This window comes from Chiroxiphia lanceolata, chromosome 12, assembly GCF_009829145.1.
Source record: "Chiroxiphia lanceolata isolate bChiLan1 chromosome 12, bChiLan1.pri, whole genome shotgun sequence".
Taxonomy (NCBI): Eukaryota; Metazoa; Chordata; class Aves; order Passeriformes; family Pipridae; genus Chiroxiphia; species Chiroxiphia lanceolata.
The window spans coordinates 4206621-4230398 of NC_045648.1; the positions used below are offsets into that span (position 1 = coordinate 4206621).

A 23778-nucleotide genomic window follows, 5' to 3' on the forward strand; every position below is an offset into this window, starting at 1 on the left:
GGCTGTAAACTTGAGCAGGAGGGTTCAGGGCATCCCTTCCCAGTGCTCCTGCTGTAGAGTTGGAAACACTGGGAGGGCTCACAGCCCGGGGCTGGGATGGGCTCCACGCTGAACAATGTTAAAAGGGATGGAGGCTGCACTTCCCTCTCCTCCTGGTAAATCTGCTCCCTTGTGCAAATAGACTGGCCGAGCTCTACGGGGATAAATAAAATACTGCTGCTATTTCTGCAGGCGCATTGGCAGCTCTCTCTCCTTGCAGCCACAGAAGTTCTTGTGCTGAGAACACAATATGCGTCTCTACCACCTTTTCAGGCTTAAAAAAGTGTTATGGGCTTCTGTCAATTTTAAGAGTTATAAATTAAAGACGAGGAGTTTATTAGTACTTGGAACGCTCCCATGTCTTAAGCAGTTTGAGACAAAAAGGAGCTCAGACATTTGGAAAAAGTCATTGATAGAGGGAAGGAAATAAGCCCGTGAGTGCTTTCTTATGAATGCATTGCTTAACCTTGTCCTGCCACCCACTTGTTCAACCCTGGCCTGCCCCAAGAAGAAAAAAATGCTGCAGTGCTTCGTCATTGTTTGAATATTGCTCTTTCAGTAAGGTCAGAGTAGACTTACAGCAAATCCACAAGTCAGAGAGTGAGACACACTGTGATGTTACATGGGAGTGTCAGGACCTTCAGAGATGAGAGGTTTGGTTCTGGCTTGGACTTTGCTGTCTGAGCATGGCACTGACAGGTTATTTTTGGAGACAACTTCACAGTCTGCTGATCAGAAACACCATGTAAGACCTAGGGATCAGTTATTACCTTGGGCATGTTTCTGTCAATAAAATGAGAGCCTGCTTTGAGAGAGGCTTCCAGAGTGGCTGTTACAGCCACCAGGGTGAGGGCAGTGTCAGTGGTCCTTGCCACTGACCAGCTTGACTTCAAAGTAAAAAATGTCCTAGTCATTATTTGCCATCAGGATAGTTTCTGTCTGTGTGTTGCACTTCAGGAGGAAACTTGCTGGAGAATTGTGCAGGAGGCTTTCTCGGTGCTGTGGGTTGACTGGATTCCTAGTGCAGCCATCTCCTGTATCACTGCAGCCATCTCCTGTATCACATGCTCCATGCTGGTGGTTTCAGTATGTATTTTCAGGGTATAAGCACCATGCAGATATATCCAGTGTAGCACTGGACCAGGATCATAGAGCTGTGTCAGCCTGTTGCTGTGTCCTGGATCCACACACAGGCTAAAGGGCTGATAATTGCTGAGGAGGAGGAGGGTTAACACATTCGCTCAGCTCGGGAGGTGCTGATCATGCTGTGTAGACACACCAGCCTGTTTGGCACCGGCTTCATTGCCACAAAACCAGTGGGCAGGGTAGAAGAGCCTGTAGATTGTTGGCAGATTGTTCCCAAAGTCTCACTCGGGACGTGGCTGCTCATGCAGTTTTTAGAACCTTAATTTTGTGAGACATGCAAGCCCGTCTGATTTTTGCAAGTTCATCTTGTGTAAACCACTGCCTGACTTAAACCCTCAAGTCTTAAACCCTCAAGTCAAGCTTTCCTGGCTTTTGTCTTCACGTGGTGAGCGCTGTGCACTGTAAAGCATGGACTGTGCAAGCAGAACAGCTCTAGAAAATGCTTCTAAAATTGTATTTGTTAAAGTCTGGAAATCAGTATTCATCTCAGCTACAGGACCGAGGCAAGGCTTGAGAAACACATGTCCGTTTTAAACTGTAATAGAGAGTCCGTGATACTCTGGTTCTGTGTGAATTTCCCTTGTTTTACAATCATATCCATTAGTTTATTTGCTTTGATTCCTATAGTTCCAAACTGTTTTGCCAACGCTTTTGTAGTGCTGCATACATATTCACTTCGAGTGGGAGCCATTTTAATGGATCAGCCTGCTGATTTCACAAGAGCCTGAAGGGTAAAACTCCTTGGAAGAGTATTCAAAACTCAAGTAGTTTGTGTTGGAAGGAAAAATCCAGTTTAAAACAGTGCAGTACCCTTTCTTAAATAACATTGCAAATGCCTGTGGCTGTTCTGTTCTCACTTTAGGTGATGGCTGTGGATTAAGAGCCTGAGGCCTTGGCCAACATCTATAGGCAAGGCAATGCATCCCCGGGCCTAATTCAAGGAAAGTTGTGCAGGTGTCATAATTAGCAGTTTCCTGTTAAAGCTCCACAAATAAGCTCTAATCCTCAAGGCACTAGTCTCCAAAACCCCTTGCAGATTTGTTTTCAGACCCAGTTATATTCATCTGTAACCTTTTTTTTTTTTTAATTGCCCAAGCTGCACATTTAACTACCCTGGGCCCACTGGCTTAGATTTTGCCGAAAATCAGATGTGAACAGGGATTAATGGTTCCAGTTGCTCACACTGCCTACCCAACATGCCCAGTGCAACGTGCCCTTAAATGAGGCTGAGGTGTACAATAGTTGAGTCAGAGCTGAATGGAGAACTTTGGTTTCCTCTGTTACCTCTCCTCGCCCTTCTAGGCCAATAAACATGTCATAAAGGGAGGAAAACGTGTGAAAAGTTAGGAAGCAAAACACAGCCCTTAATGGTCTCTACATGTGCTGCAGCCACCTTCAAGTGAAAGTTGAGGTACCAGATTTTTTTAGCACTTGGACAAAGCTCCCCCCTCCCAACCACAACGGAGCAGGGTCTCCCAGCACAAGCATTCCAGGACAAAATAACATTGGCAGTGCACGTGTGTGTGTGTGGTGTGTGTGTGTGTGTGTGTGTGTGTGTGTGTGTGTGTGTGTGTGTGTGTGTGTTCATCTGCAGAGAGGGAAAAGAGAGGGAGGAGTGTGTTAATTGCAGTGTGAGCACATGTCAGGCGGGGAAGGGAAAGTTTCTCAGATCCCATGATCAGCAGGGCATCTGAGGACTTTAATGTTTTTCACAGCACAATAAAACTACCAGTGCCAGCTGGAGTCTCCAGCCAAACCGTATGCCTTGGAGCTTAGATGTTTCACATCACTGAAGGCTACATAATACTTTCAGCTGGCATTGCCTTCCGTTTGATATGTCTGGGGATGGAGATAGTTAGTTAAATAATCACATGGGCTGATGTGTTAGCTCAAACAATGGGCCCTCCCCCCTCTCGCCAAACACATTTTGGGAATATTAGTTTGGGAAGAGGGGCACAAAAGCTTTTCATCCCCGTTTTCTTGATCTGTTCCTTTCTTTGTTTAGCCTCTAAGTGTTGACAGGTTGTGATGATGTTACTTCTCTTGGCGTGAATTTTTGTGAGACGAAAAGAAGGATCTGGTCAGGTTTTTTCAAACAGATCAGAGATAAGTCAGAGAGAAATGAGAGCTTCAAAGCTTGTTTATTCTGAAGGGGAGAATTTAACCTCAGTACTGGATACTGTGGATTAGGGGGGTTGAATAGGAAACCGTTTAAAATAAACTCAGTATGTGTTATCTCTTCAAGTTGTAAGTAAAAAACCCAGGAGTTATAAACATGCAAAGCACATGGCAACAGAATCATGATTTTTACTATTTAAATTTAAACAAAATATACTTTGGCCAGCCAGGAAAAATCCTTGGCCTTCAAAAGTCCCTTTAAACCATAAAAGCAGTACCTGGGGCACTGAAGTACTTCTGGCAATGTCTACCTGGTGCTGTGACTCTGTGCCAGGTTTTGGTCATGCCATTGTTTAGGTGATCATAAGCCAAGCAGAATTGGAGAGGGAGCTGCTGCAGGGACGTATGACCAATCATCACAAATAGTCCTCTAGCATTTTATTTTCTAGAGCCTTTGTTAAAGTTTAAGATGTGGTTTTCAGTGTTCCAAATGTGCAAAATTGTAATTCTGGAGACAGATGTATGACTTTGTGGCTTTTGGTGCATGGAACTGGAGGTGATGGATAGCACAGGAAAGGGAAAAAATAACACAGATAAAAATTTGGTCGGTTCATTTTGGAAGGGATGTCTGTGTTATCAACCAGATTTTACCAATATATCTGGAACTGGATTTGTTTGGAAGGATGATCTTGCACAACAAAGATTTGTAGATCTGACAGAGGCTCTGGAGAGACTTTGAATCAGCTTTGCCAGCACAAGGAGCATCAATCATGCGGCTGGTTGAGAAGTCCAAGGCTCAAAGAGGGTCACGGAAGCCAGGTTCAAGAACACCTGAATACCTAAAAACACCCTTCTGTGTTGCCTTCCTGGAAGGCAGTGAGGCACCTGACATTCAAAATAGGGTTTTTTCACTGAATGCAGGAACATCCACATACCAGTGGAAATTTTAACAGAGAAAAAGTGTTTGAGGAGCTACCCTGCCAGAACCTTAAAAGTAGGAGCAAGTTAGAGCTTCTTTGGTGAGCTCTAGGAAGAGAAAAGAGGAATGCTATTGAGATTTAATGAATCCTACTCTGAGTTTCCATATGCAAAACTGTTCTTGTAGAATTACTGTGTTTTTCTGCATAGGTTCCTAGAAACCTGATACCTTTCACTCCAGGTAATCTCAACCAGCCTTCTTACAGTTAAAATAACAGTAGATGGTCCTTAATCTTGTAACTTTATGTGTCACATACAGCAGAAAACCTGAGCAGATGGACAGGAACAGATTCCAGCTCAGCTGGGCACCTGCAGGGCAAATGTAACATCCTGTGTTCACTTCCTCTTACACTTGGGAAGTAGCAGTAGGAATGCTTGGGTGGTGGGAAAGATTTTCCTGTGGAAAAGAATAAGGATGAAGGACAATTTAGGATTTAAGTATCTACTTTTATTCCTGTAATGTATGTTACAAATGAGTAGGCAAGAGATAGGGTTCCCTTTTCTTGCTGGGATGCTAAAATTGGGGAGTTTTGTCTGGTTTAATTCCCAGCCCAGAAACCACAAGGAGGGCAGACTGTTGAGATTTGCTCTGCATGTGGTAATGCAGGAAGGGTAAGATGTGTGGGATGGAATGGTCCCTCCACTCTCCTGCTTTTACCCGGTGCTGGAAAGGGATTTCACATAATAAATTCCATACTCCTAAATGGAGCCTTTGCTTTCAGAAGTACTGAACTACCTTATCATCTGCATCAGCAGGATTGTCTAGCTGTGTCTTTTCTTTCTTCTACAGTTTTCATATGAGGATTTTGTAGGAACCTTGGCAACCTAGACAAATGACATAAAAGAAGCCATCTAGCTTGGTGCATTCTTGAACTTGCTTCTATTTATTTCTTTTATGTCTCTAGACTTACTGTTGCTAAACATAGTTGTAAGTGTGCACTTTTCACTGACAGAGAATTTTCTTGCAAACTTCTGACAAGGTGATAAACCGGTTTTCTTGTCCCCCTCTTTGTTGTACAGTGCTGTGTGAGTTCAGGTCACCGATGATGATGCACTGGGATCTCTAACTGATGTTATGCAAACAGTTCTCCACCTCCTGTTTCTCTTCTGTGCAGGAATCACTCTTATAACAAACAACAAATTGTTGTTAAATTCTGTGACACACTGAGACTATTGTCACCTGCCTGTAATGTGAGGTTAGAAGGGGAGTTCCCCTTTGCTTCCTGTATAATCAATGGAGAAAGCTGAACTTGCTTTTAGTATCAGGTCTTAAGTCACACTTTGAAAAAGCCAATGTCTTTCCACTCTTAGTTAATGAATGCAATCACCCAGGTGAGACACCTACAGTCCTGCTAAATTTAAGTGGTGCCCATGCCCCCATCTTTCAGTTGTAACTGTCCCCCTCCACATCTGTCTGAAGAGACTGAAACATTCATCTAATTACAAAGAGAATTTGGTGAAGAGAATGAGGGGTTTCAATGAAGAAAGCACATCAGGCTTTGTTTGAAGTTGTTAATCTCCCACATGAGTGGCTGCTCAGTGCCTGCATTACTGACTATGGTGTGTTACACAATGAAACCACCTCTGCACATGCAATCACAAGCTCTCTTGATTTGTAAGGTATGATGTCATACTTAAAAAAAAAGCATTAAGAGTTAGGCAGGAAGGACAGGATCCTTCTCATTTCCTGGCGGCCCTTCAAGCCTTGACCTTGTTCCAGAAAGAAAACAACCTGTGAAAACAGCAGCTTCTGTCAGCAACTGCAACTGAGAGAGCAGCACGTGCTCCATGTGCTGGAGGAGCTGTTAAAATCCACAGAGCACCATGTGCTGGTACTTAAAAATCAGCTGTCCTTATACCTCCACTCCGACGGCAGTGTAAGCGTTTACTCAGTGTTCTCCAGCCCCGTGGCGTGGGCACTGGGAATGCCACAGGTGGAAGATGGGTGAGACTTTGGAGCGTTGGAACTTCCTCCCCACAGGTTTTCAGCAGTTGCACAAACCATCAAAGACCTTGCCATTCAAGGTAAATATTAAAGTGATCAATTCCCCCCTTCACCTTCCACCTGGAAGTTCCTGAAGGACAGCAGGGGGAGAGAAGTTGGCGAGGTGGTGCCACATCACACAGGTCTGAACAAAGGACCTGGGATTGTCTCAGTTCACCCTTGATATCTGCCTGGAACTGGGAATATCTTCTTCAAACTTCAGCAGCTTGTCACACTAGGCTATATTATGTCCAGTTATGTCACTCTGGAACCCTATCAGATGCCCTTTATATATTTGCACTGACTGATTTAAAAGGGTCAGTCAATGAAATCAATGGCAGTGAACATGGGGCAGCAAAAAAGAAACGCTTTCTCACGCAGCACAGGAACTTGCTGTCACAGGAGGTTACGGAAGCAAATGCTGTAGATGAATATCTGTTTAGTGAGATTGCTGATCTTTGGAAAAAGTTGCTCATACAGAAGTATCTCTGTCTCTTCTGTCTGCCATTGCTTCTTGGCCCTGCCTCTCTTTTTTTTTTCTCTTTTCGTTTTGTGTAGCACAATGTATGTTAAGGGTAATTTGTTTTATTCTGAAACTTGAGGCACATGTTGCTTTAACAGGAAGGTCAATGGACATCATGCCCCATCGAGCATGAATTGGGGCAAATATGATGTTCCAAAACCTATTGTTGTCTCTTTAGTGCAGGAACATTTTTTTTGCCCCTACGTGATTTACACTAAACATCCTCTCTCTGTCACTACATTACTGAGAAATTCTGTGCAGCAAAAGGTACCTTCCAATGAGTGCACAATGTTCCTCTTGAAGTGAACAATAAGCCATTTCCCCTGAGTTCCATAATGAAAATGCCCTTTTGAATTCCTAAATACATGCTGTGTTGAGTAACTGTTGACAACTTTGAGTTATTCAGTACCTCTCTGCATCTACTTGAGCTCTTCGGAAGTTCATGAAGCCATTGTGATAGAGTGGAAGTTATCCTGCCCTGACCTAGATGCTGTTTTGCTCCAGGCTCAGTGTGTCCCTTGTTATTAATCTTATTGTAGGAAGCCTTGAATAACCTGACTGGAGTCTCTCAGTGATGAACAGTACCAGGTTATGCTCCATTTTGGTCGTGAACTCTTGTACATGAAAATACCCTGGGAGTGTTGGCTTTGACTCTGTGTATGTGCAGAATTATGAACCCCACAGTTTCTGCCTTCTGGATTTACAGGGATAAATCTTAAGTTTAGTGGAGAATTCTACTTTTTTTTTTTAATTTTTTTTCCCTGTTACTGAATTACCTTCTAGCTGGTTAAACAAGGCCTCTTATTAGAAACAAACAATACTTTATGGGACTTCAGAATTCCTCCTCCCTAAAATTTGTGTGTTGCTACATAAACATGCTTCCCCCATGCACTTCTGTCGTGAAGCATTTCTGTAGGCCTTGTTTCTAACTACCCTTCAAAGAGCTCTTAATCTCAGAGAAGAACTAACTTGTCTTCACAGGTAGTTTTTGTTTTGCTTAAGCCTCCTTCTTGTGCTTGAATACTACTACTCTCAAAGTTGCTGAAATCCCCTTTGAAATCCTTAGTTATTGTATCAGTATGTGACCTCTTCTTACATTAGAGGCATAAGAGGCAAAACTGAGAAGAAGAGCCATCTTTATCTAATCCCTGTCCTTGATAACCACAAGCTCTGGCATTTTGGGCAGTCAGGAGACAGAGGTACCACATAATAGTGAGAACAAGGAAAACTATTTGGAGTCAGGTGATGTGCTACATACTGGGAAAAATGCCCTGGAAGGCACTAGGTCTGGAGTCACTGAAAGAGGTGGATAAATTCAGAATCTCTAGACTGGATCTCTCTTCCCAATCCTGGCCCAGCCTCCCTTGAAGTCCTGTAAATTCTTTGTGTTCATGATGCCCTTAGTGGGGTTCCACACGTTTGTTTTCCGTTACTTGAAGAACAACCTCCTTTTGCCTGTTTGAATGTACTTTTCATGGGCTTTATCTCACTCTTATATTGGAAGAGATGGGAACAGTCCATTTCTCTCCCACCCCTCCAGACCACTCATGATTTTATAGGCTCCTAAAATAAATTCTGTGTAATCCCTTTTTGAAGCTGAAATCCTAAAGAGTCTGTAGGAGCCCTCCTCATGCAGGTTTTCCATACTGTCTCTCTGAATCTTTTCCGATTCTATTAGACCCCTTTCTGACATGAATTGTCCTCATTGGAGAAAAAGTGGGATTAGAATCCGGATCTTCTTCTTGTGGGTTTTAATTCTAAGGATGTCCCCTCTAATATCTGCATGTCTGCATTTGTGTTCTGAAGAGTCCTGTGTTGATGATGAGGGATAACCCTCACTAGGTTATTCTTCCTCAGTGTTTTAGGAAACAGAGGCAACCCAAAGGAAGATGAAGGCAAAAGCTCCAATTACATCATGATCACAAAGCCTTGAAAATGAGCTGGAGCTGATGATGTTTTTTAAATTGGGATATACTGATGGCTTTAGCAGGTTTCATCCCTGAGCCAGTTTTACAAGCAATCCTTTAGAATTGTTTCAGCAGGCCCTGCTAACCAAGGAACATCTGCAGTGTGGATGTGCAATGCACAAGGTAAACTCACTTTGTTTTCTGAACTCTGGTTTCAGCCATCTGCAACCATTTATCTTGGTTCCATCCCTTTGCACACAAAACACTGTAAAAATGCAAAAGCCTACAACTGGCACAGTGTTATTTTTCTGCTGCCAGTACATCCCCAGAATGTGGACTTAGTGCCCCAGGGTGTTTTTTTTTTCTACGGGAGACTTCATTCCATAGCAACCAAAACACATTTGGATCCCAAAAAACATCCTAAGTATTAAAAGACTCTGGCTTGTCTGCTACTAATGGAATCCCCAGCTCCTATGCTACTTGTTAAAACCCTTAAACTAATAAGGCATTCATCCAAACTCTGACCTTGGGCTGACAAATACATAAAATCATCCAAACCCGATCGAACTCAGTTTAAAAATTGAATTCTGGCACAATTAAAAAGATAAATAGCTGAAACTTGAAAATAAAGGCATAGCCTAAAGTAATGTTCACTATTTAAAACTCAAAGTTTTCATGGCTCAGACAATTTTTTAGCTTTACTACTAGCACGGGAAGTTAGTCTCACTCTTACTTGGCTGAATAAGATGACTTGCATCTGGCATCTCTTGAATAATTTTGAAAAGCAACTCTGGCATTAAGGGCCAATAAAACCTGGGGTTGTTTCCATTAATAACCTTCCCTGATTAAATGGGAGAGAGATAAGGAATAAAAGGTCATTGTATGGATCACCCTGACTATCTTTTCTCTGCTTCTGAATCTTCTTTGGGAATATGAAATGTTATTGCAGTTTTCAGATTTAGGGACAAAATATGAACAAACAATGCCCCAAACTGCTGCCTGCAATTCTAATCAGCCCCATGCCACTGGGCTTACAAAAGGAATTTCTGACTTTTTTTCCTCACAGCTGAATTTTTTTCCAGTCTCAGTTGTGTTTGGGGACAATCCACAGGTTGGTGATTTAGGCTGCTCTGTGAGGCACCTAATCTTGACTTTTCTTCTGAATTCTTTTCAGTGCTGGCTGGGTAATACTTGTATGGAGTTACAGCAGCTGTTGTAACCCCTTTTCCACTTCACCAGGCATGGAGGTGTTTCGGTTTCCTCAACCATCCTTCAGTCTTGGGGTAAGACAGGAAAACACATCGTCTGTCTCATTTATTCTGCGTCCTCTGAACACTGTGCTGAAATGATTGCCAATTAGTAGGAGCTCATTGCCAATTATTGGAAGCTCTGTGAGGTCCGAGTTCCCAAAACACTGTATTCAGCTGTCCTTTCCAGAGTCTCTGCTTCTTCAGAGCCCACCACTCACAGTATCTCACCAGTCTGGCTCTGAGCTGCTTGGTTGTTCCCTCCGTGTTGGGTTGGATTTGCCTGTTTTGAAGTGCCCTCTCCTTGCATCACAGCTTTGTGTTTGCACTGCTTTGCTTCCTTGACTTGCCCAGCAATCCTTGCTGGGACATCTGTACTATACATTCATTTCTGACCCAAAAATCTGGGGCAAGATTAGGCTGCTCCGTGACAGTGCTGATACAAACCTATTTCTGTAGAAATAACACCAGTAATAAAGTAATGTGTTCTCTGCAGAGGCTTTGCCAAATGTAGTGTTGTGAGTGGTTATTTATCAGAGCTAGAAGCTATTTATTTGTGGTGTTATCCACACCATCTTTTTTTTTTTTTCCCCAGGAAAAGGACATTTCTATTAAAGCTTTCTTTTATTAAAACCCAAATCTCCACAGAACTCTTCCACATCCAACATGGAAAATTTTTAGCCAGTTCTACTTTTTCTTTATCTACATCTGTAGACTTTATTTACTTGCTAGTATTTGTTGCTGTATGTGATGTTTTAGTCCTACTTAATTTGAATTATAACTAAGGCACTTGGAAGACTTGTCTCAACTCCCACCTTTGCCAGAAATGGAGCACTCTTAGTTCTTGACCCTGAAATGAGGGACAGAAAGAATTCCTGTGTCATCTGGTGATATTAGAAGATGATTTCTCAAGCCTTTACACCTCCCCTCTCTCATGATATGTGTGTGGTACCAAACTCAACAGAATTTCTGTTGTTAGTTCTTCTGTGTGCTGTGGTAACCTGAGCAGTGCTTAAATAAGGCAGGATGGGGTGTGCTTTTAGTAAAGGGTGAAAAGTGAAGATGGCTTTACCTTTCCTTTAGAGTGTTCCACTGATTAACATTGATAAGCTCTTCAGAGTCAGGATTCTCACAATCTTCTTTCAGAGGTGGCCAAAATTAGGGACAAAAGAGGGCAGTGGATTGCACAGCCCCTGGCAGGATGTGCCAAGAAGTTTGGCATCCCAGTTTAGTTTGTAGTATTTATTTCACTGCAAAGTGGTTTCATGGCAAGCAGTTTCTTGCTGTCAGAGGCACTTTGCATTCACGTCATAAATTACTATGAGCTTTGACAAGACCTTCAAATCTGGTTTCCCCTTTCCTCGCCCCAATGTGTTACAAAAATGGCTTGATGGATATTTTGAAAGGTGACAGGCCAGTAGATCTTTCTGAACTAAAGTACATCCTGAGTTTAGTGGCATCACAGAAGCCAAGAGGGAGAAAAGGGAATAATGTGAAAAGGTGTTCAAGGATGTTTTTTTTCTACAGCCACAAACCGTGAGCTCTTGAATATTATCCTTGAAGAGAGGAGAAATCTGTGTTTAAAAACACAGTTCTGATATCAGTGAAGCTCTGTTGAAACTATAACTTGCTGTGGTCTTTTAATTTTTTTTTCTTTATGACATTGTTTCATTTTGTACATACTTTGTATATTTAAAGCAGAACGATTCTTACTAATTGATTTTTAACTGTTCTCTCCCTGTTGCCTTTGAATCTTTTCCAGTAACGTGTGCTCATTAACCCTGACTATTCAGAAATAATACTGAGATTAGACTGTGATTTTAATTTTGTAATCTTAGTCCTCCTTTGGGTTGTTGGTTTTTTCTTTTTTTTTTTTTTTCCCCCCAAATGTATAATTTATTTGGTTCATTGTTGTACATCAGGAAGATGCCTGAGCTCTTGATTATCTTCTTGTCATCAAACCAGAGTGCATGTTCTTCTTATGAATCTATGCTTTGATGTCATTAAAATTGCATTTTCCCCTTAGAAAAGATTTTCTTAAAGTTATCATTTCTTTTGACATGAATTTAATACATTAGACATCACTTTTATTAATGTAGCTGGATGCAACATATAATAAAATTCAGTGAGGTCAATGCCTAGCAAAGAATTTTATGAGAGAAGGCATTTGAAATGTGATTTTTAAAAGTATCTATTTATTTCCTTTGTAACAAATGTGGATAGAGCCTTCCCAAATCTTCGTTCGTGAAGCCCAGCCATGATTTATTTCCTTATCAGTGTTTCTAATAATAGTTTGGCACAACTGACAAGCTTGAGTGTACTCCTCAATTTAAACCTTAGTTCTAGTATCTTGTGGTCTTTCAGCTTCAGCTGCCTTCCTGCTGAAGGCAGTGCTTGAACATGTTCTGACTGCAACAGCCTCCAGAAATGGGGGGTTTAGTAGGATAATGAATCAGGTAAGGGCAAGGGGAAATCCTCAGCATTTACTGGATGTTTCACCTGAACAGAATCTGAGTAGGAACATCAGGATGTGCCCCATGATCCAGAGTAGTGATGTTAACAGTGCTTTAAAGGAAACCAGCACCTGTTTTATGGGATACAGGACATAAAGCCCTGCTGTTCCGAGTATGGTCCGGACAGCAGCGTTGTCCCCCATGCCTTGTGAAGAGTGTTGTGTGCCCTTTAGTGTCCCTCTGGATCATCAGGAGAAATCCATATTGGATGAGTTTTTAATTTTTCATTTGAAGAATGTCATCTCCAGTATCAGCCTCACTTATCATAGCGCTGACACACAGAGCTCAGTTTAGAGGGCAGTAAGGAGTTACCAGTCAGCAATGTCAAAACTTTGTTTCCAGATTTTCTTTCTTAGGTACTCTAAAAGGCGTAGAAATGTGAATATGGAACATTACTTAGGTAAAAGGAGAAACTTTTCCTGGAGTTGGTGTAGTGGAGTATCAGCAGATGGAGAACAGAGCCCAGTCCCTGATATTTGCCTGCTGAGAATCCATCCTGTTTTGTGGTTTGCTACCCTTTTGTTCTATAAATCTAAATGGAGGCTTTTCTTGTATTTTTTTCTTTCTTGATTTTGTTTGTTGCCTTGGCACTGCAGATTATAAGACTGGACAGCTTTCATAAAGCCCCTTGAGATGTCTCAGCCTGATGAGGTGCTAATTAAATGGAAGTTGTTGTTGAAGTGGGAGAGGGAGTGAGAGTTCAGGGCTACCTAGTTTATGCACTGCTTTAATTGATGACTTCAGTGAAGCTGAACAGGAAAACTTCAGACACTTATGAAATCACAGAACTTATGCTAACTCCTAATAGATAATTCTCAAAGCCTTATTGGCTCAGTTGGGATGAATCCTCAAACGCCAGGGATGGGTCTTAGGTAAGATCTCTTGAGTCTCCAGGAGTGTGAAAAACAGTAGCAGTTCCAAGGTCTTGGGTATAGAGATTGTCCTTCCTGCCTTCAGCACAGCGACAAATTTCCCCAAAACTGTCCTCACTTTAGCTCTTTTTTGTGTCTGCATTTCATGTCTCATGCTGCTCTTAGCACTCTGCACAATCAAAAGGCCTTTGTTTTGGCTGCTGTTGAGAGCCTGCTGAAATTCTAAGGTCCAAGGAAGCTATTCAACAGATTTACTTATTCATATCTCTAAACTCTTAACAGTTCCTGGAATCATATCTCACATTTGGCTTTTACATCTTACTTTACATAATGATTTAAGGTCACTCAGAATGCATCACTAAATGTCACGCTCTTCAAATCGTAACTGCAATCAAGAAAATGTTACTTGTTCTGAGCTCTGTAAGGAGGAGACAGAGCCACTTATGCTCAACTGGGGCTTTGTAAACAAAAGTTTTACCCTTGGGGTAGTCAACATAATGCCTTTAAATGAGGATGGAGATCACAACTTACTAGGTAGTAAAAGGGACAGGTGAACACCCCTTACTCTGAAAGCTTTGTATGAAGCTGTATGTGAAGCTCTGAAGCTTTTTGTGAAGGATGTGTGGGGGGGTTTTTTTGAAATTAGTTTGTTTGTTAAAACTGGGTGTACAATTTAATGCAAAGTAAGTGGAGTAAGAAGACGAACTTTGTAAACTGCTTGAAGGACATGAATTTGTCTTTCACTGAGGTGAAAAAAGAAAGAAGGAAAATGGTAAACTGATTGAGTCTTTGTTTTGAATTTGCTTTGAACTCTGGAGGGATTTTGCCTGTTGCTGAATTATTTCTTGCCATGCTACGTATAAAAAAAAAAATCCAACAATTTAATATTTGGTTTTATATCTCAGCAGTATTGGGAGCACTGATTCTGTAACAACCCTAAGTTTGGCAGAACTGGCTTTGCTGCATAGAGAAGGCTGGAAAAGGTAACACAGCCCATCTCTGTGCTTAGATCTGAAGCTGGAACTAGGAGACATGGATAGACAAAAGGGGCTTCACTTGCTGTGGCCTCTTAGCTGGAGAGAGTGGTTTGACCATCTGTAAATATGTCTTCAGTGATGCTGGCTGAGAAGGACATCTTCCCTTTATATGTACAATCCAAGAACTGAGGAGTTTTATTCTGGCGTGTTAGAAAGATCAGTGTAAACAATAGGTTGAAATGACACAACCACAACATGTTATGTCAAAACCCAGGAACAAAAGTCAGATGGAATTTGGGAGTCCCCTTTGAATCTACCACTGTTACTGGAGTTTGGGTCTTGCTCCCTGTAGGACCTGCACCTCCCCATCATCTTATCTTCTAAGTGATGGATATTGCATTTGCACAAAGGAAAAAACAACCACATTACAGTGAGGGGAAGCCAAGTGTATTTTTTTTTCTCAACACTGTTTTCAGGACCTGAAATCTGGTAGATACAGGGGCCCAGAGCTGTTACATGAGGACAGGATCGATTCAGTCAATCAGAGGGAAAACCTACTGTCAGACTCTGAGACCTTTAACCTGCTCCTCAGAATTATTAGAACTCCCAAATCTCTTTGCAGGCCTTTTCTATTAGACAGATATTCCCATGTTTTGATTTTTTTGCTCCAGAAGTAATTTTTTTTATAATTACCTTCATTGAACTGCATTTACCATCTGTGAAGTGAGAGGCACTTAAATGATTTATTAGCCTGAGTTCCTAAAATGTGCTGAACAGCATGGGATTGATCTGGGCTAGTGACAACCAGAGGATACTTGACAATGGGTAGGTGGCCAGTGTTTGATGGAGCATCGTGCTGTGCTGTGGGGTCTTGCTCTGTGGGAGTGTGTTGGCTCCCTTCCAGTTGTACAGTAGATCAATAAAAGGCAGGTGTGCCTGGGCTCAGAAATACAAAGAAATATCTTAAAGCACTGTTTTCCTCTTGAAGAAAAAATCATGGGGCATTGTACCTCTTGTTTCTGAAATACTCCCCGCCCTCGCCCCATAGAAGCCTCCATAAAGCTTTTTGGCAGCAAAGAAAACCTTTCTAGAGTGCAAAAATTGATTTGCATTTGTTGTCTTCTGTGCACTGATTGAAATCCTGAAGGCTGATTTTGGTCCTCACTCTGTTTCTTCTCTTGGCAGTAGTATCCATGACATGTAAGATGCTTTCCACAGGCTGCCCTCAGCCCTGTACAAGGTGGTTAATGCTCAGTGGAGTTCAGCACAGAGAGGAGCACAAAGCTGAGCTGTGTGGATCCAGCTATGAACATCACTAGCAGGCAGTGAAAGGCTTAGGTATAAGCACTGCTTTAGAGGAGAATATGGTTCCTAGCTAAGTAGGAGATGGGAAGGAGGAGTGTCTGCCTTTCATGCAAGCAAAATCCTGTCTCTGGTAATAGGCAGGGGCTCCTGTCTTACATCTCCAGCTGCATTCTCATCTGAGCAGAGGCTGTGAGACCCTGCTACTCGCAGAGCTTCCCCATGTAGCAGAGACTCACAGCTTCTGCTGACCTCAGAACCCAGTAGGAGCTGAGATGAAGCAGCTCCAGCCCTTCACAGTGATGAGATGCCACCAAGCAGCTGATCTCGCAGATGCAAGTGACTGCAGGTGAGCCAGAGCCTGCTCTGTGCAGATTGCCTGCAGGATCTTCACAGGAACGTTGGCAAGGAAGAGGAGGTTGCCAAGGTGATTTCAGTGATGTGTTCCTGCTGGGGGTTAAGCATCTGCCTCCTCCCTTTGCTCAGTACAAACTGAGAGAGTAAAAAATCCAGTACAGACACTGTGTTAATCTTTCTCTTCACCCCCCAGTTTAACATATGCAGAGAAACACAGGACTGAGCTTAGAAGGAATAACAAAAGGGATGTGTTGGTTTAGTCCAAGCCATGGAATAGCTTGGACCAGCTCTGTGATTTAACAAGAGGGTTCCAGATCTGGCTGTGTGTTGCAGCAGTGAACAGGAGCTGTCCTGTGGCTGGCAGCTGGCAGAAGGATGACGTGAGGGGCTCTCTGAGGACAGTTTGCAGTAGCTGATAACTCAGTGGCTGGAGTGATGCAAGTTGACAGGGATCAGCTACAAACCCACCCCAGGGTGTTTCTGTGCCCCCAGCACTGCCCTGCAACCCACATGGTGTCCTGCCTGGCAGGGGAGGCACTGCTGTACAGAGGGCACAGAGCAAACTCAGGCAGCAAATGAGCCAAGAGAGGAAAAGGAGGTGTGAGGAGATGTTGGAAGGCTGCATAGAGAGGATGGGGTTGGTAGGGAGTTCTCCCTGTGTCTAGGGCTCAGCTTTACATTTGCAAGGTGGTTAAAGGCCTGGGGGTGAGTAGGAGGAAAGCCCCACCAGGGAAAGTTGTGCAGTGCGTAGGGTCTGCTCTGAGCTCCTGAAATTTCTGGGATTCATCTGTCATTTAAAGCTGCATAAACTGGCATAGCTGTTACTGTGTTTGTACTCTGTACTTAGATGATCTTGAGCCAAGTTTTGGGATCTGAACATCCATATCCACCTAGATACAGGGCATTCCTCTATCTTCTAGTGATTGTTCTCAGCAGCCCAGTTGCACTGCACCACTCTTCCTTGAAGCAATATCCAGTTTCACATGCCAGACAGTAGATGTTGATGAATTTGTTCCTCCACTTTTTCCACAGTTATCTCTCCTAAAACAAAGGTTCTCTTGTCTTGCCCTGCCTGCACTGTAGCTGTTTCTCCTCTATCCTGAACTACGCCAAACTTGGAGTTAGTTCAGACTCAGCATCATGTTTATGAGGGGTGGGAGAGGTGAGTCTCAGTTACCTTGAGGAAGCACAAAAAGAGTACTGGGAAAAGAAAACTTCAGGTAATGTTCCTCTTCACTGGCTGATCCATCCATATGCCCTAGAGTGGCATGTGGCCAAAAGGAGTTGGTGAGAAGCAGAGACAGATGGCAACATGTGATCTGGAAAGAGCACAGGGTTTGACACCCAGTCAGAGAAACTAAACCAGAGCCTAAACACTCACAATTCTTTTGGAGTAGTTGACGTTGCCTGATTCGTTATACAGATATCAAGATTCAGGCTGGCCTCTATTCCAAGGATTAATTTTAGTTTCCTTTTTATTTTGAATCTGGCCTTCTGTCATATAGTGCTTTTCCTTCTGACCTCCAAAGGAGTGAGTAGGTTTATTCACAGTGGACAAATAGCCCAGAGGAGCCAAGTGGTGGAGAGGACAGATCTTCCCAGGTGGCATTGAAAATTTAAAGGGTCTTCCAGCCAAAACTCAGATCTTGTCCCTTTTATTTCACAGATCCTCCCCTGGCTCCTTCTGCACCTACAGCCCGGGCTGAGGAATTGATGTACCAGTGGAGATGTGTTTGCTGGAGAAATTGTTCCTGAGATATGGTTTCCTGAGGGACACAACACATTCCATTCCTGGGAGAGTGATGGGCACATCTCAGGTGAGAGGTGCAGGACTTAACAAACCTCCCTGAGCTTGGCAGGGCTCCATGCAGGAGGAAGTGTGAGCGGTGAGGAAGGATTGCTGCCAGCTTTGTTCAGAGTTCACTCGTGCTGTCCTCAGATTCTGAGGGCTTGGAAGTTCAAGGGAGAAAACAAAAGTTAAAAATAAAGTGAGAAACAGCTACAGAAAGAGAGCAAAATGTTTTTAAAGCTCTGCAACATCAACTCATGAGCGCTGAGTCTGCAGGGCACAATCCAGTGTAAACTGTCTTTGGGAGGATAGCTCACTTATGCTTAATAATTAAAGGAATGATCCTTTCCTGCTTGCTGCACTGAAGATTAGTGAGGTTTTATCTCTGCCCTGCTAACAGTGCCAGTGACATGTTCATAATGCTGTAACACATTTCTCTGCACATACAGCAGAGAAAAGGGCTCGTGGCAATGGGCCAGAACCGCTTAGATTGTTTTACCAGGGGCACACCAGAGACCAGGGAACCCCAGCAAGGAGCTGCTGCTTCCAGTCTGTAGCACCCCATGTTGTGACATTCCTCTCACTGTTGTTCCCCCCCATGCTACTTCAGATGAAACAAAAAATCACTGTTGTTTTAGATATAAAAATCAGTTTAACTGAAGCCGGGGTCAGACTGCTGTCAGTGTTTTCAGATATATGTTTCAACTTAGTTTTGTCATCCTGTGAGCTGGAAAATTGCAGCTCTGGGTGAGATGAAGTCAGGATTACAAACTTTTATTTGTGAGTATGAAACAAAATCTGGTTTGCTCAGATAAAGGTAATGTTGTTTTCCCCCCCCCCTCTTCTTTATAGTGCAATCCTGCTTCTCTATGCTGGTTTTAAATAATTCTGTTTTGCAAAACAGGAAGGCTTGAGAAATTTCAGAAATAATGCAGGAAAAAGCAGGCTTTCATGCTGCTGATGTCTGTGGGATTCTGCAGCATCCTGGTGTGATGTGTGGGTGTGTGTGTCCATGTGCTTTTCTTGTCCTCGCCTGCATACACACACCCGCTCTCTGTACGAATTGATTATGTTACCCAAATACCTCTTAGGGAACTCTCTCTCTTTCTGGGGCTCTGGTACAATTTGTTCTTGAAATTACTCTAGGAATTGTCCAATCCTGTGTTAAACACCCCCATGCTGACATAGATACAGATTGAAAGCTGATAGGCGTTAAAATGAAGTGGTGTTTAAGCGATTGTTTTTCTGCTCTCAGAATATTTTCTCCTCATAGTTCCTTTCTCAGGAGTGATGCAGATCCTGACTTGAGCCAGGAGGGAGAGCTGGATGACCCCACATGAGGTCACTTAAAACCTGCGAATCTGTAATTTTAAATACAATAAAAATGGAGCTGTCCCAGCAGAGGCCAGGTCTCCTCTCCTCAGTTCCACAGCTTGGACACAGCCACTCTCAGCTCGTGGCACAGGTGCCAGGGCTGGTTATCAGAGATAACACAGTGTGTGCACCATCCCAGAGGAACTAAACAGGGGCAGCTGGCCCTGAGTGATGGGACAGCTGGACATCAGGGGATGCAGAAACCAAGGAGACAGAGTGGAGAAGCTCCTCAAAAGAGAACAGTTTTTCTTGTTGGCACAGGGAGAGGTGTAAAGACAAGGCTGTGCAGAGGTGTGAACTTGTAGACTCTCAGTTCCCCATGCCAATCACCATTTCAAGTACTGCTTCCTCATCTCCTGGGGCAGGACACCTGCTGACTGTTAACCTTTCAATAACATATTGCCCACCTTGGTATGTTAACTTCTTACCTAGTGTATTATTTCTGCTTTATGGAATTAATGCCTTTCCAAAACTGTCAGAGTCTCTTCTTCAGCTCAAAACACTTGCATTTAGCCTTTGCTCTCCTGATAGCATAGCAAATGTGTTGCATTCAGCAGTGCCAACCCGTGCATGCTGAACACGACCCAAATGCTAGTTAAAGGTGGCAGCATCTCCCAAGGGAGGCACTGAGTGCACTCAGGCACAAACCCTGCTTTTGTGCCTTAACTCTGCAGCCAGAGCACTGCTGATGCATCTAGCATGGAGTAAATATTAGCCATTCCTCCCAGGATGTCTTCTCTTGTACTTAGAGAAAATCACCCCATATGAATCTGATTCGGGCATAAATGCAGTGGGTGGTACGTGGGGAGAATCTCTCAGGTTGTCTTCTGCCCTCTGACTTTCTGAAATACACATTTAGTTGATGTCCTCACCTCATGAAGACATTCCAGATTTCTCATTTATTAGATTTCTGGCATTTTGTATCATTGTTTTGGTTCTCATAGTTCTTTGCATAAATGTCACCTACTCTGTTTTCTGTCCTTCTGTCTGACTTGTTCTGTTCTTTGGTGTGTCCTCTATGTGAGGATACATGATTTCCATGGCTTTGTCCTCAAAGAAGCTACCAAAGCTGTTTGTACCTCTGCACTTGTTTGCTTCCCCCTGTTCTCCAGTGTAAAAACCTACTTGCAACTTTCCTGTTTTTAAATGCCCTTAATGCTCTTGGGCAATGCATCAGAGACATCTGTCCCTCTGGCATGGGCCTCCTCTCTTCCAGAAGTGTCCTCAGTTCCTGACAAATCTGCTCTTTCAACCTTCTTCTCAGCCAGGTATTAAACCTTGGCTTTTTTGCCTCTCTTTCTAATCCTGCATGGATTTACTGGGAGTGTTTTCAGAGAATACTTGTTGTTTCCAGTTTTCTTTCCCAGAGCCTAAATTTTGCTTCCAGAATCTCTTTTCTTTTCTTTTCTTTTCTTTTTTTTTCTGCTTCTGTATGTAATTTGTGCCAAAATGGATTAAGCTTTTCCCTGAAAAAGGCTTTTCCTCCTGAAAGCTAGTTCCTACTCCCATGAGATGTGCTGCCTTGGCAGTCAGTCCCCATGTCATCCTCCCTGGAGTCACAGCCCCACCTGCCTATCTGCTGGTGGTAGGAATCAGCTTCAAGCCTGGATTAGGGTTTCACAGAGGTGCCTCCTGTGTGACTGTGCAAAGAGCCCAGGTTTCAGCTGTGTGCTCTTCCTTGGCATTCCTGTCCTGGCTCTCGTGTTTCCCCATCAGGTCTCTGCCAACAGTGCACAGACACGAGCCTTTGCTCAATATTCTGCATTTTAGTTAAACCTGGACAGCCCAATGCTTAAGTCCTGTTCTTGAGCGCTGGCCTGACTGATTTGAAACCAGGATCAAGTTTTGGAAAGATGTCCTGATTGCTTTTGTCAGAAGGCCTTGGGTTAATGGGCCATCCACTGTATGTTCTGACTTCCAGCACTCCTGGAGCAGTAGCTCTTACTTGGTTGTCCTACCAGCAGAAACCTCCAGCAGATGGGCACTAGGATGTCATGGACAGGCTCCACCTTACAAACACCTGGGAGGCGTCACAGCCTCACACCACCAGCTCTGTGGCTGATGCCTCACATCTCCTGTGTAGCAAGATGTGCAGCTGAGCTGTGAACTGAGCACGTGGGTGTATCCAAAGCAGTCACACATTCTGGTAGTCACTGGTTTGCTACGTGATTTGGTTTTCCAGGTGTGTGCTGTTGTAGAGTTTCTGGCAATGTCTCATTAGGATGCATGGACTGTTAATTTTTATAAGGAGCTGACCTGTAGTCAGACATACCTAAATCAGAAGACCCTCTTAATCTAAACTCCAAGGTAGAATTTATGGTCTTCTCCAGTTTGCAGTCACTTCAAGGTCTTCAAATCCTCTGTTTTACGTGACAAATCTATGTCAGTGTGCAACTGCAGTTTTTTACATTTTTCTTCCTTTTTTATCTGCATTCTGTTCCCTTCCTCCAAGCTGCAGACTATGTATGGAGTCCCTGGCAAAGGGACTCCATACCAGCCTTGAAGGCTCATTTGAATTCAGCAAACCTCATTGTCCTGCTGAGTGTTCTATCAAAGTGCCAACTCTGCTATATTAACCCAGGAGCAGGGGAAACTGCAACTCAGTCAATCCTTGGGCCACAACAGGTTTGTTTTATTTAATGAAGTTTGAGTCATTTTATGGCAGAACTGGGCTGCAGTTCCAGCTGAGCCCTTTGGAGTCTGCACATTCTTCTCGGCTGCTCACCTCTGGGGTGTGCAGCCAAAAATGTAAATTAATGAAGACAAAGAGGAGAGGTGTTCCTGACACAGTTATTCTTCTCTCTTGTTAGGGTACTGATGCTCAGGCAGTACTGGGAGAAGCTGCAATATTATCACTTCACTCATCAGACTGAGATTAGTTTTTTTCTTGGGGAGGTCTGTGGCGAGAAGTTGTTGACCAGCTCAACATTTTCTAGAATTTCTATCTCTCAATAAAATCACTCTTTCCTGCAGTGCTTTAACATGAAATACTGTAAATTTTCTCACGAGATTTTTTTTTTCCCTCTAGACATATCTAAAACATCAAAGGTATCTTGCTGGAAAAATAAGCCAAGAAACAATGGGTCAGCACTGGGAAGGTGCACAATGAGCACGTGCCTGTGATGATATGGCCCGAGCTCATTTCTTTTTTAACTTTGCCATCCTTCTCTGTCTCATGTAATCATAAATAAGTTAAGTACTTTGCAATCTGTGGAATGTGTTTTTTCACATGACCACCATCTGGGCTGCTATTTCTCTGCCCTGTTGTACCTCTCTGTTGTTTGGGTTACTGCTAGTTGTCTGTCTGGTACTGTTTGATTTTCGCTTCCTCCCTTGGTCCTCAATAAGTTACAACTAGACACTTTCCCTAATTTTATCCTTGGGGTTTACACTTCTCTTAGCCCTAACAAATGTATCTGTTTATTCTACAGTTTGTTCCTGTCAATACACTGCAACTTTTAACAAGTGAGTATTTGTCTCCAGGAGTGGATATCAGTTAGGAATAACTCTAGATTATCACTCCATGGAAGCTCCTTTGCCCTTTGGAAATGGATGCAGAATATTTGCACTGTTATTCCAGAATCTGTGTCTTGTCATGGAGCCTTCAGACATCCTTGATTTTTCTGTCTCCTATTTGAACTCAGTGCCCCGTATTGAACAAGCTGTAATTTCAGCCTTCATCAAACCTGCTTTCTCTTTCAGCTGAGATTTTTTCCAGGTGCAATGGTACCTGAATTGTGGTGGAGATCCATCTGTCAGACTGGCTGTGTGTTAAGTGCTTGCTGAAGTTGATGGAAACTGCTCCAAAACTCCAGGGACAATTGGGCCAGTCCCTGAGGATACTGAACCAAACAATAACCAGCTGTATTCCCAGGCTGCCACTTCCTTAACCCTTCTTCTATTCTATTCCTCATCCCTGTAGTTATCAGAATATATTTTTTTTTTCTTGAGCAGTGGGTTCCTATTCTGACTTTTATAATTCTAAGATGAGAACAGGTAGTTTTGAACAGTCACTCTCTCATGCCCAACTACAAAATTTCTTCCCCCAGCTGAGGACAGGGAGTTCTGAATCTACCTGCAGGCCTTGGTTCTTGGTTTGGTGTGTGTCAGTGTGATGTGCTGCTCCACTTGGCTTGTTCTGCTCATGGGTAATTTAATAAGTGATAATCATGGCCTGCAAGGAATGCTAACCCTGATGTTCATGCCATTCCATGTCTTCATTCTGTCTGGAAAAGCCACCGTGTCAGCTGTTAGTGGACTTTCTGGCCTTCCCTGCTTAAAATAGGCATTGTCCCTTCAACTCTTTTGTGTAGGTGAAAGGCATCATGCAAGGTTTTAAAATTAAATGTTTTTTGTTTATGTATTAAATCTTAGGCAATGTTCTCTTCATTCCATGATGTGGGGGAAGAGATGTGTATCACAGGCTGTTGGTCTGTGGAAGGTGGAAGGCTGCCCATGAATTAAGTGTGGTGTGAGATGTGCTTGTGCATGTGGGTAAGAGAGAGACAAGGGAATAGTTAAAAGCACAGAGGAATCAGAAATGCCAAAGAATCTCTGTAAACCCTGACTTCATTCCAGCAGTGAAAATCTGCATTACCTCTGTCCATCATCCATGTCAAAATACCTGCATTCATTTTCATTACAAGGAAAAC

At 43.1% G+C, this 23778-nt stretch overlaps 1 long non-coding RNA gene across 3 annotated transcripts in view; it reads left to right on the forward strand.

The window, feature by feature from the left end:
- LOC116793072 overlaps positions 1 to 23778 on the forward strand; it is a 70204-nt gene that overhangs the window by 33429 nt on the left and 12997 nt on the right. For all 3 annotated transcript variants that reach the window (XR_004359371.1, XR_004359370.1, XR_004359372.1), the window contains one exon: positions 17630 to 17780. This is a non-coding gene — a long non-coding RNA (uncharacterized LOC116793072). The remainder of the gene's footprint in view (positions 1 to 17629; positions 17781 to 23778) is intronic.